Source organism: Silene latifolia, chromosome 9 (assembly GCF_048544455.1).
Source record: "Silene latifolia isolate original U9 population chromosome 9, ASM4854445v1, whole genome shotgun sequence".
In the NCBI taxonomy this organism is placed as follows: Eukaryota; Viridiplantae; Streptophyta; class Magnoliopsida; order Caryophyllales; family Caryophyllaceae; genus Silene; species Silene latifolia.
In genome coordinates, this window is record NC_133534.1 from 62,344,943 (window position 1) to 62,356,580 (window position 11,638).

The 11,638-nt window shown below is 40.8% G+C and overlaps 1 non-coding gene across 1 annotated transcript; it reads left to right on the forward strand.

Annotated features, from left to right (window-relative positions):
- The first annotated feature begins 11,206 nt into the window (after positions 1 to 11,206).
- LOC141603098 (small nucleolar RNA R71) lies at positions 11,207 to 11,313 on the forward strand. The gene has a single exon (XR_012524993.1). It is a non-coding gene; the product is annotated as a small nucleolar RNA R71 (small nucleolar RNA).
- The last annotated feature ends 325 nt before the right edge of the window (positions 11,314 to 11,638 follow it).

The window sequence follows — 11,638 nt, forward strand, 5'->3', positions numbered from 1 at the left end:
CAAGGCCGTCACCTCAACCCTTCATTAGAAAATCAGGGTCCCTTTCAACCGAAAAATAGTCACAATTCTCGCATCCCCGATCAAGGCAATCATGAAGAATGGAATAGCCTCTCAGGTCATTGAAGAGGACGATAATGAAATGTGGGGATTCCAAGCTGTGAATGCCCTAACCGATAAATCAGCACTCTTTGATTGTGACCCATTCTCCAACCTCACAGTCAATCGCATTCTGATGCGCCAGGGCTATTTTTCGGGCTTACCGCTTAACCCGTTGACTTGCCTCCTATGAAACAGGCCAAGGTCCCTAACATCCCCTTCGGGCTAGGTTATGAGCCTACCGATGAAGACATCCAAGAGATGAACCTCCTAATATGGAAACGCAAAAAGCACGGAGTCATCCTCCGTCCCTACCATTTCAATCTCAACGGATACTTCGTCCCCAAGGGAGAATCCGAGCTCTACAACGGCTTTCCTGAGCCAATCTATGACTCCGTAGCTAAGGTCAAACACCTGGGCGTAGAAGTCTTTTAAGACTGCTACTTCATCCCCGACAACACCAAAGCTGCGTCGACCAAATCTGAGTCGACCCCATGCCTGGACGAACAAGCCGTCAGTCTCCTCTTCAGAGAAGACAATATCAAGCACCTCGGCTATGAGGACATCATCAACATCGCTCTAAATGATAACCAGTTCGATCCCACCGCCTTAATCTCTGATACTGACCTAGAGAAAACTACACAAGGATGGAGGAAAACTGTCAAGTGGACTGATCGCCAAGGCCGCATTCTCAAGGTCACAACTAGAGAAGGCCCTATGTTCAAAGAGGAAAGTGAAGAAGAGTCCGAGTCTGAGTCTGAGTCTGAGTCTGTCTTAGCTCCGCGCACTCCTGATGTCCCAGTCAAGGTCCCCTTTCCACTGTTTTATCACAAACTTGTGGCTGCTTCAGAGGCCAAGTCAACTAAGGTTATCCCCACTCCCAGGGAAGGTAGAAACTTGGAGCTTGTTCTAGGGGCCACCTCCTCTACCGTGTCGCCTCTGAATGCCCATGTGATGTCTGTCCTATCCGAGCTTTTTGCTCAAGTCGACTTAATGAACGCTAAGTTTTCTTATGACTCATCTCAATTTAACTGCAATGCAATTCTAAACGAATATGAGGAATGTGACTACAGTGACTACCCACCTCACCTAGCTAAAGAACTTGACAAACAAGAAAATAGGACACCTATCATTGAGGGGACCAAACTTATTAACGTAGGGACCGATAACACACCTCAAGAACTTAGGATAGGGACCACCCTTGACCCCTCGGAAAGACAGCAGTTCATCAACCTCCTACACGAATACAAGGACGTATTCGCATGGTCTTACAGAGATATGCCTGGGATCGACAGGGAGATTGCAGAACATAGGATACCCACTAAACCCAGAGCTAAGCCCCTGAAACAAAAGTTGCGCCATATACATCCTGAATGGGCCTTGAAAATCAAGGTAGAGGTAGACAAACAGTTCAAAGCCGGATTAATCAAAGTTTCAGAATACTCTGACTGGGTGGCCAACATAGTTCCTGTACCCAAGAAAGACAGGAGAATTTGGGTTTGCGTCGACTTCAGGGACCTAAACAAAGCAAGTCCAAAAGACGACTTCCCTCTGCCACATGTTGACATCCTGGTGGATAACACCGCCGCGCACGCCCTACTATCATTTATGGACGGGTATGCTGGGTACAACCAGATCAAAATGGCTGAGGAAGACATGCACAAGACTGCATTCACTACACAGTGGGGTACATACTGCTACACTGTCATGCCCTTCGGTCTAATCAATGCCGGAGCAACCTACCAAAGAACCGCCACCACACTCCTACACGACATATTGCACAAGGAGCTGGAGGTATATGTCGATGACATGATCGTCAAGTGAAAAGAGTGGGACAGCCACATCTGCGCCCTTCGAAAATTCTTAGCTCGTTTTCGGAAATACAACATGGTACTAATTCCTCAGAAGTGTGCATTCGAGGTTACCTCCGGAAAACTCCTGGGACACGTCGTCATCAAAAGAGGCATCAAAATTGATCCTACCAAAATCAAAGCTCTTCAACAAATGCCTTGGCCTAAGAACGAGAAGGAGATTCGAGCATTTATCGCTCATGTCCAATACAAAAGCCGCTTCATTGCCAAACTCACTATGATTTGTGAACCAATCTTCAAGAAGCTTCGCGCCTCCGATCACACCGATTGGGACGACGACTGTCAAAAGGCCTTCGACAGGATAAAGGAAATCACATCCAAACCTCTTGTCCTCATGCCACCTCAACAAGGAATTCCCTTACTGTGGACACGGAGGGCCCACGAGGTCACTTGGGATAACAAGCGTTTGCATTTGTGGAGTCACCGCCAATTTATTGTGGAAAATTGGAAACCGTTCGAATACTTCGCGTCATGTCAAGACACAAAGTAATGACATAGACACTAAGCACTCGTTACCCTTAGCATTCTATGTCTACAATGACTCTTGTGGATGCCAATGAACACGGATGTTCTAAGAGATCTGGAGTAAGGGGTGAGGGTACGTATTAGGAAGCTCTTTTGATCGAACACCTAATCCCTCCCACCTCGATAGCGGCCTCTACTAATGATTAGGGAAAATCATCTATACTTGATATATTGTCGATTATATGCATACAACGCAACATCCAACAAATTAATCCTAGCATGTGAAGATTAACTAAGTCGGTGAACATGTAGTTGGTCGGTTTGCTTTTAGCTTAGATTTCGGTTACTTGTCGTTAGGAGTACCTAGACCAAAACAATATTTATAATCTTCACAAACAACTCTACTATTAGTAAAGAGGCAATTAAAGGTCGGATCCCAAGGGACGGGTATTGATGTAGGATTTTCGATTGCAAGTAGTGGTGTCTAGGGGTGTCACAATTTGGGTTGAGATAAGAAGATCACTAAACTAAATAACAATAAAACTAAACAAGCAAGATGATTAAAAAGAGGTGTAAACAATTGATTAAAAGCACTAGGGTGTCATGGGTTCATAGGGGATTCATGGGAATTGATCATACAAACATATTCTCAAATTATAAGTAAGCAATTATTGTTGTGATAGGATCGAGGTTGTTTATATCTTACAATCCTAGGAAGGTTTGGGTCCCGGAGCCGAATCGATTAGATTGTACAACACCTACAAGTCGACTTAATCCTCCCTACTCAACTATATGCATGGGCTAATGAGACTCGAGTTGCTTTATGTCTTACAAGTCTCATTGAAAAGGTAAGTAATGGATAAAAAATGCAAGGATTCATAGGCTCGCATTTTATCAAACATAACACGTACATAAGTTGAGATCACAACAAGCAAGCAAATAAATTATGTGAACATATTAGATTAAGCATGAATCATCCTCCATGTTGGTTTCCCCTGATTTCTCATTCACCCTAGTTAAGGAAACTACTCACTCATTATCAAGTTTAACATGTTAACAAGGTTGTCAATCATATCAACAAAGCAAAACATGATGAATAAGTAAAGATTATTAACAATAATTAAAAAGGGATTAAGAGAATTATACCTAATGATGATTCCAAAATAATAAGCAAAGAATAATAGAAGTACTTGATGGATGATTGGAAGGTTGCCAATCCTCCAAATAAACCCAAATAATCTTCAATTACCCCAAATAAAGGATGAACAATAGAGAAATTATGGAAATGAGATTTATATTAATACTTGATTAAAAGTTGATTACAAGATTAAAGAGAGATTAGAATAATATAGACTACACTAAAGATTGATAAGAAGAACATCATAATCTAATTAGTATAATGGGGTATTTATAATGGGGATTAGGTGCACAAATTAGGGTTACTAAGGGCTTAAATGACGATTAAGTCCTTAAGAAAAGTTGAGGAAATGCTCCTCTCGAAGAAATATGTGAGTCTCCTTTTTGCTAGTCTTTCGAAAATATGCGCATCCCGAGTAGAACAAGAAGAAGTCGGGCTGCACTGGAGAAAAATCCGAACGTCCAAAAGGTCGGGACGAGCGAATTGTCCAAGCGGTGGACGAGCGGCCAGGCAGGTGGGACGCTCAGATTCCAGTCCAGTGAGCTTTTTCTTCTTTTCTTCTTTCCTTCTTCCAACAATCCTCCGGGATCCTGTTGGAGATACAAGGATCTTCTTCATCATTGCCCATCTACTACATTATTTACAAAGGTCTTCTAGTCTTGTCTTCACTTTGATGCTTGGTCATTAGATTCGATCAATTTAGCTCTATTTTGCCATAAAAATGCAAGGTTTGCACTCCTCTCCTACTAAGGAAACAAAACCTCAAAGGATATGGATAACAAAGGACTAAAGATAGTAAATGACCCAAATATGCACTAAAAAGCATAGGAACGAGGCTAATTTAGGGACTAAATATGCTCAAATATTGGTCACATCAAATATCCCCAAACCGAACCTTTGCTCGTCCCGAGTAAAGAGGTGACAAAACTAGGACCATTATTTAAACTAACCTACTAATATAGCCTATATGAGACTATTAGCGGGTCTCACTCTGCCCCTTCAACTCACAACAAGACAACCATGAGGTAGGATGTCTTCTTGCAAGGCAAGGTAGGTCTTGCAAAAATGGCGACACATCCAATAATTAAAGCACACAAAATCAAGTAATGGATGCATCTACAAAAGGAATAGCCACTTTCCTCATCTAAGTGGTGTAATTTATCTAAAGGGGAAGCAATTCAAGGGTACACAATCCTTCATAGATATGGTTTCTTCAAACTACTAAGCCTAGAAGGATACCAATAAATCACCTCCAAGTTGTGTCAAGCTAGGGTACCTTTGTCCTCAATCGTTAAATGCTTTTGTCAATAATAGACTCCCTATGGTGTTAGAAACACTGGAGGATCGTGGAATTCCCCCTCTTGCCTAGACAGGAAGAATGGCCGTCCCCTCTCTGCCATGCACAAAAATGGATATGATGGATAAAGGGATCAATAGAATTTGAGTTTTATTTGGGAGTTTGTTTTTGTTGTTGTTTTTCCCCCCAATTTATTGTGGCATTAACATTTTGAGAACATTTCTTTTTGCCATTTCTTTGATGTTTGGTTTTCAATGCTTGACAACTTTCAACTTTTTGCATTTTCTTTTGAACATTTTCAAAGTCACCCCAATTAGTAACGAGGGTGCCTTATATTTGAAGCATAGGAGTTTTTATTTTTGCTACTCCCCTTTTCTTTTGATGCAATTTGCAAACTTTTTAACTTTCAATTTCATTTATTGAACTCAAATTTTTGAACAATTTTTGTGCCCATTCCCTTTGATGACAAAATGTGGTAGAACATGGATGATGGTTGCATGGTTTCAAGGGTCACCTTGGAATAAACGGTAGCCAAGGAGTTATCACACCACAAGGTACTCTTGACTAGGCCTTAATCCATGGGTCAAAGGATACTAGCATGACACATCCTAGGGTGTTTTACAAGTATTCTAACAATCAAAGTCTTAAGAAGAAAAAGCATCTACTAGGGCCTATGTACACTTGTCAACCTTCCCAAATAGACGGTTTCGCAAAATTTTTCTAACATGCAAACTATATGCCATGATGTAACTAACATTTATACATCCTAATGCATATGCTTCTACCAACTAATATGCCAAATAATCTAAATGCAATCCTAAATTCACATTGTTTATACCGCATCAATCAAAATAAAGCCACATAGTCATTAACATAAAGAGGAAAAAGGATATTGGAAAGATCATACCATGCGGTCTTCAATATCCTCATGTCTCGGATGTGGCGTAGTCGATCAATGTGAGAAAGGATGAACAAACACAATATATACATAACAATATATATACAAGACTACACTACAGAGGGAAATGAACTTGTTTTTGGATTTTCAATTTTTCAATTTTTTTTTGTTTTTTCGAAATTTTTTTGATTTTTTTGGATTTTGTATAAAAGTCAAGTTAGAATTTCTCATCCCCACACTAGTATGGGCATTGTCCTCAATGCCCAATACGATAGAAAATTATGCAATGAAAATGCATGATTTTTAAACTAAATGCAAACTACACTAAACTACACTACATGATGCATGTGTTATTGTTATGGCGGAGAGCATAATTTAGATTAGCTCCCATTGCATATGCATGGACTTCCCCAAACCAAAATAGACATTATTTCTAAGGTCAAGAATTTCGGGGGAGTTCATGCACATATAATGCAATGCATGAAACTAAAAATTGTCAGTTTTGATTTTTCAAGTCGGGAACAATAAAAATGAACACCTTAATTATGCCAAGGTGCTAGTCCTCCAATGTTGCTAGGACTCCTCAAAATGATCAAGATAAAATAAAAACAGGAGAAGTAGACAAACCATAAAGGAGGTGTAAGAATGTAGGAGCCTCCAAAAGTTTGCTAGCCCTCACCCATCGTATCATCATTATCATCATCTTCCTCGCTTGAGGCATCATCAACCTCCATAGATGTAGAATCATGTCCACTCTCACTTTCACTTTCTTGTTCTTCCTCACTTTCCTCTTCTTATTGAACTTCTTCTTCTTCTCCTTCTTGGTCACCACTCTCATCAACAACCATTTCCTCTCCACCCGGTCTACCACCACTACAAGTGCTAGGAATGAATACTTCCCTATCCGCCCAACTAGGCAAAGGATAAGATGGATCAAGAAGTCCTTGCCTAGCTAGATGTAGAAGGGGCGGATATTGGGCCTTGTAAGCATCAACTCTATCATTGTAAGCTTGTTTATGCATTTCCCTCATGAGTAGAGTCAAGTAATCATTTCCCGCCTTGGCATCTTTGGGGTTGAACTCGTGGTACTCAAATGGGTAAGGTGGGGTGATAATGGAGGAGGAGGCCTCGCCAATTTCATCCCCTTGGTGTTGAATGATGTACTCGGTCTCTTCGGAGAGTGGGAGAAGGTAGTTCGGTCGATGAACATTCAATCGGCAAATTTTGCTAGGCAAAGTGAAGGATCTAGCTTAATTTGTCAACCACCCAAACTTGTTGTCAAGAGTATTGTTCTTGACCCACTTAAACTTTAGAATCATGGTGGGCAAATCGATAAGATGGCCACCTTTTACCGGTGCATAAGTGTTGTTCTTGTTAAAATCCCAGTTAAAATGCTTAGCCAAATAGGTAACTAGTCCTCCATTGGCAATAAAGGCCGTGCCTTTTTTGCCACAATCAACATTAAGCCATCGATCAACCAAAAGTCGTAAAGCATTGTATATCTTGGTAAATTCTCTCCCAATGTTCAAAGCCGACTCAAGAAGGATAAAATCGAGTTTGGTAAGATGATTTGTGCCATTTCTACCTATCAAAGTATTCCCAATGACCTTATGCCATACTCTAACGCCCGGATGGTGGACTAAGAGAGCACGACAATCATGAAAACGTGTGAATTTCCTTCCGGAAATTGCCATCCAAAGAGGAGCGGGGTCATTTTTGGTAGGAATCTTTGTCAATTTTGCACTATCACTAAGGCCAAATATCTTACCCAATTCGTCATAAGATAAGCATCTATCAACATTTTCAAGACGAAAAACAATAATGGTTCGTGTCTCCACCTTCGTGACTTTCAAAGAGCTCAAAAACTCTAAGGCGAGGGAGGGGTATGTCAATTCTTGCATTGTAAACAGTTTACTTAACCCCATAGACTCGAAAAAGGTTTTAGTTTCTCAAGAACACCCAACTTTGACAATGCATCTTCACAAATAAACTTAGTAGGCATGATGGTTTTCTTAGCAAAGATAATGAATTTCTCCCTATGGGAGTCGGAAGTGAAAATTACCTCCGGATAATCGGATAATTGTTCAATGACCGTAGTTGAAGCAGTAGCTTCCATAGGGGGATTTTGTTCTTAAACCTCCAACCTTGCCTCATGGACTACCAATGCCTTTGAGACTTGTTTTGCTTGAAGAGCTAATTGCCTTTTGGAAAGTGTCTTCTTTTGGGGTGCCTTGTTTCCACCTTTTGTTCTTGCCATTCTCCTTTGCTTAATTTCACCAATGAAAGATTGAAATCTTTGATTTCTAGTAATGCTCAACTCAATTTAGGATGAATGAATGTTGCTTTGTATCCTAAAAATCGACTCAAAACTTGAAGATTTTGGTGTTTGAATCACTTATTGTTGCAAAAGGAGTGATTAATTTTTGTTGTGAGAATGTTTGGATTTTATTTGGTTGAATTTGGTTGAGGGAATTTGTTTTTGTTGATGGAGTGGATGAGGGTTTTGGGGTATTGGGGTTTTGGGATTTTGGGTAGTGTTTGTATTTTGAAGAAATGAGAATGAATGGGAGAGGAGGGTTTAAAAAGACTCGTTAGTTTTGAATCTGCAGAGGGAGACGAGCGGACCAGGGGTGGGGACGCTCGGATTCTTCAAAAAATGGTTCAGAAAAAGACGCCATGGGATGAGCGGACCGCAGGAAAGACGAGATGATTCCTTGATCTGGGATGAGCGACTTTTGCTTAGGATGCTCAGATTCCTTTCCAGGGAGACATCCCAGAATTTGGCAGCAAAAATACGAGCGTCTTTCTTGATGGACGACCGTCCAGACCGAGACGAGCGTCTTTCTGGCTGGGACGCTCGGATTAACAGTCAGACCCAATTTTTAATTTCTGCAGCTTTACCAGACGAGCGTTTGATGGCTTGGACGCTCGGATTTCTTAAGGACAAGCGGATTATCCCTCAGGCCGCTCGGATTCTTCCTTGACCACACGGATTCAGGTCCATCCGTGGGCGCTTCGTAACCTGTATCATTTCATTCTTCAATTCTTATGTTCTTCATTGTAGGGGCACTACAAAGGCATGAATAGCCTAGGTAATTGCTATCCCAACACTAAGTCAAAGCACTACACATCAATAAATTCATAAGTCCCTCCCTCACTTCTCTCAAAATGATGAATATCTTGATTAAGGCACAACAATGTAAATCCAAAAATGACAAAAATGCAATAGAATAATTGAAATGCAAGTTAGGGAGTTAGAATATTTATAAATGCTGGTTTAGGGAGGACTCCACCAAACTCTCATCCAATGTGAGATGTCAAGGAGGCATGTTCATAGTGTTATTGATGTTACACAATACCTTGAAGAAGTAGTCGAAAGCTTGCTCATTATCATGATAAAGATCCTCAATAGATCTTTGCACTTATTGTTCTCCATGATGGTCTTGGGTCATAGCATTACCAATATAGGGATTGAATATCCCGTCAAACTCATCATCCCAAAGACCTCATACTTCGTCTACTTTCTCACTAAAAAAGTCTTGAGTTGATAAAGACAACTCTCCTTCTTTCTTGTCTTGGCCAATGAGGCCTTTCTCTTCACTTGTCATGGGCGAGCTTTCCAAGCTCTCATTGTTGCAATTTCCTTGCTCTTTTGGTGGGGCATCATCCACTTTCTTTCTCCATTGAAATTCCAAATTCTTCCTATCATCCTTCCGGCTATAGTGATCAACCATAAAACATGGCCCATGCAATCGGGGAGCTCTCATGGTCTTGTCAAGATTGAAAGTAATGGTTTCATCTCCCACTTCAAGGATGATCTCTCCATGCTTCACATCGATCACCGCTCCCGCGGTGTGCAAGAAAGGACTTCCTAAGATAATAGGAATGTTGGAGTCTTCTTCCATGTCAACAATAACGAAATCCACCGGGATGAAGAATTTTCCAATTCTCACGGGAACATCTTCCCATACCCCTAAAGGTGTCTTTGTTGATCTATCCGCCATTTAAAGCGTGATGTTGGTGAATTTGAGTTATCCCATTCCTAGCCTCTTGCTAACCGAATATGGCATGACACTAACACTTGTCCCAAGGTCACATAAAGCTTTGTTGAGATTGTAGTGTCACCAATAGTGCATGGAATGGAGAAGCTTCCCGGATCCTTGAGCTTTGGAGGTGAACTCCCTTGAAGGATGGCACTACTCACCGTAGTGAAGGAAATAGTCTCAAGCTTCCGGATTAATTTCTTCTTTGTAAGGATGTCCTTCATGTACTTTGCATAGGCCGGAACGTGATTGATCAATTCCGTGAAAGGAATCGAGACTTCTAAATTCTTCACAATTTCCATTAATTTTCCAAGTTGGTCATCAAACATAGGCTTCGCTTGACGACTCGGGAATGGAAGTCTAATCACAATGGGCTCCTTCTCTTTGTCCTTTTCTTCATTTTTCTTTGAAACTTCTTGATTGGTGGGTTCTTCTTCCCTAGAGTTTTGCACAACTCTTTCCTTGTCACTAGCCTCCACAACTTCATCCTCAACTTGCTTCTTTGGCCCTTCATATCTTGTAACACTCCTCAAGTGGATGGCACTAACCGTTTCATGTCTTGGGGGATTACTTTAAGGTGGTTATTGCCCCTTTTGTCTTTGAGACCTTGAAGATGCTAGTTGGGTCATTTGGGTTTCCAACATTTTTGTGTGAGCTAGGATGTTGTTGATGGTAATGTCTTTTGCTTGGCTATCTTTTTGCATTTGAGTGAAAAATTCTTTTTGATTCTTTTGCATTTGGCGGACCGCTTTTTGAACATCAAAACCTTGGTCATTTTGTTTATTGTATGGAGTTTGATTTTGGTAACCTTGGTTTTGGTTGTAAAAGGGTCTTTGATTTTGGTTTCTCATTGGGGGTGGGGTGTATGTTGGTTGAGGTATTTGAACATTTTGTCTTTTATATGAGAGAGTTGGATGGAATTTGGTGTTTTCATTTTAGTAGTTGGAATAAGGGGTACCACTTTTGTATGCTTGAAAAGCATTCACTTGCTCACTTGTTCCCCTACATTCACTTTGGTCATGTCCCAAATTTCCACAATTCTCACATAATCCATTTGGAATCGATAAAGATGCTACCATGGCATTAACATGTTGCTTTGGTGATTTTGAGGCTTCTTAAAGCTTAGCCATAGCCTTTTCAAACTTCATGTTGATGGTATCAATATGAGCACTAAGTTGAGCACCCAATTGAGTAATAGAGTCTATTTCATACTTTTCTCCTTTAGTAGCTTTACGAGGTCTACTATATTGTGAATTATGGACCGCCATTTCCTCAATCTTGTTCCAAGTTTGATTATCGTCAACTTCGGTGAACATACCGTTTGATCCCATGTTGAGAATGTTTCGGGAGTCTTCATAAAGACCATTCCAAAATTTTTGTACCAAGAACCACTCGCTAAGGCCATGATGAGGACATGAGCGACAAGTTCCTTTGAATCGTTCCCAAGCTTCATACAAAGATTCTTCGTCCCTTTGCTTAAAACCCGTGATTTGGGCTCTTAGCATGTTAGTCTTTTCCGGAGGGTAGAACTTTTTGTAGAAAGCTAGAGCCAACTTCTTCCAAGAGTCAATTCCAAGAGTAGCCTTATCAGGGCTCTTCTACCATTGTTTCGCGGTACGAATTAAAGAAAAAGGAAATAAGACCCATCGAATTTGGTCTTGAGTCACTCCGGTTTGTGAAATCGCATCACAATAGTCACAAAAAGTCTCCATGTGAGAATGAGGGTCTTCACTAGGCATCCCCCCAAATTGGCTTCTTTCGACTAATTGGATAAATGCGGATTTTGCAATAAAATTTCCGGTTAAGTGTTGTGGTGTGGGACTACCATTG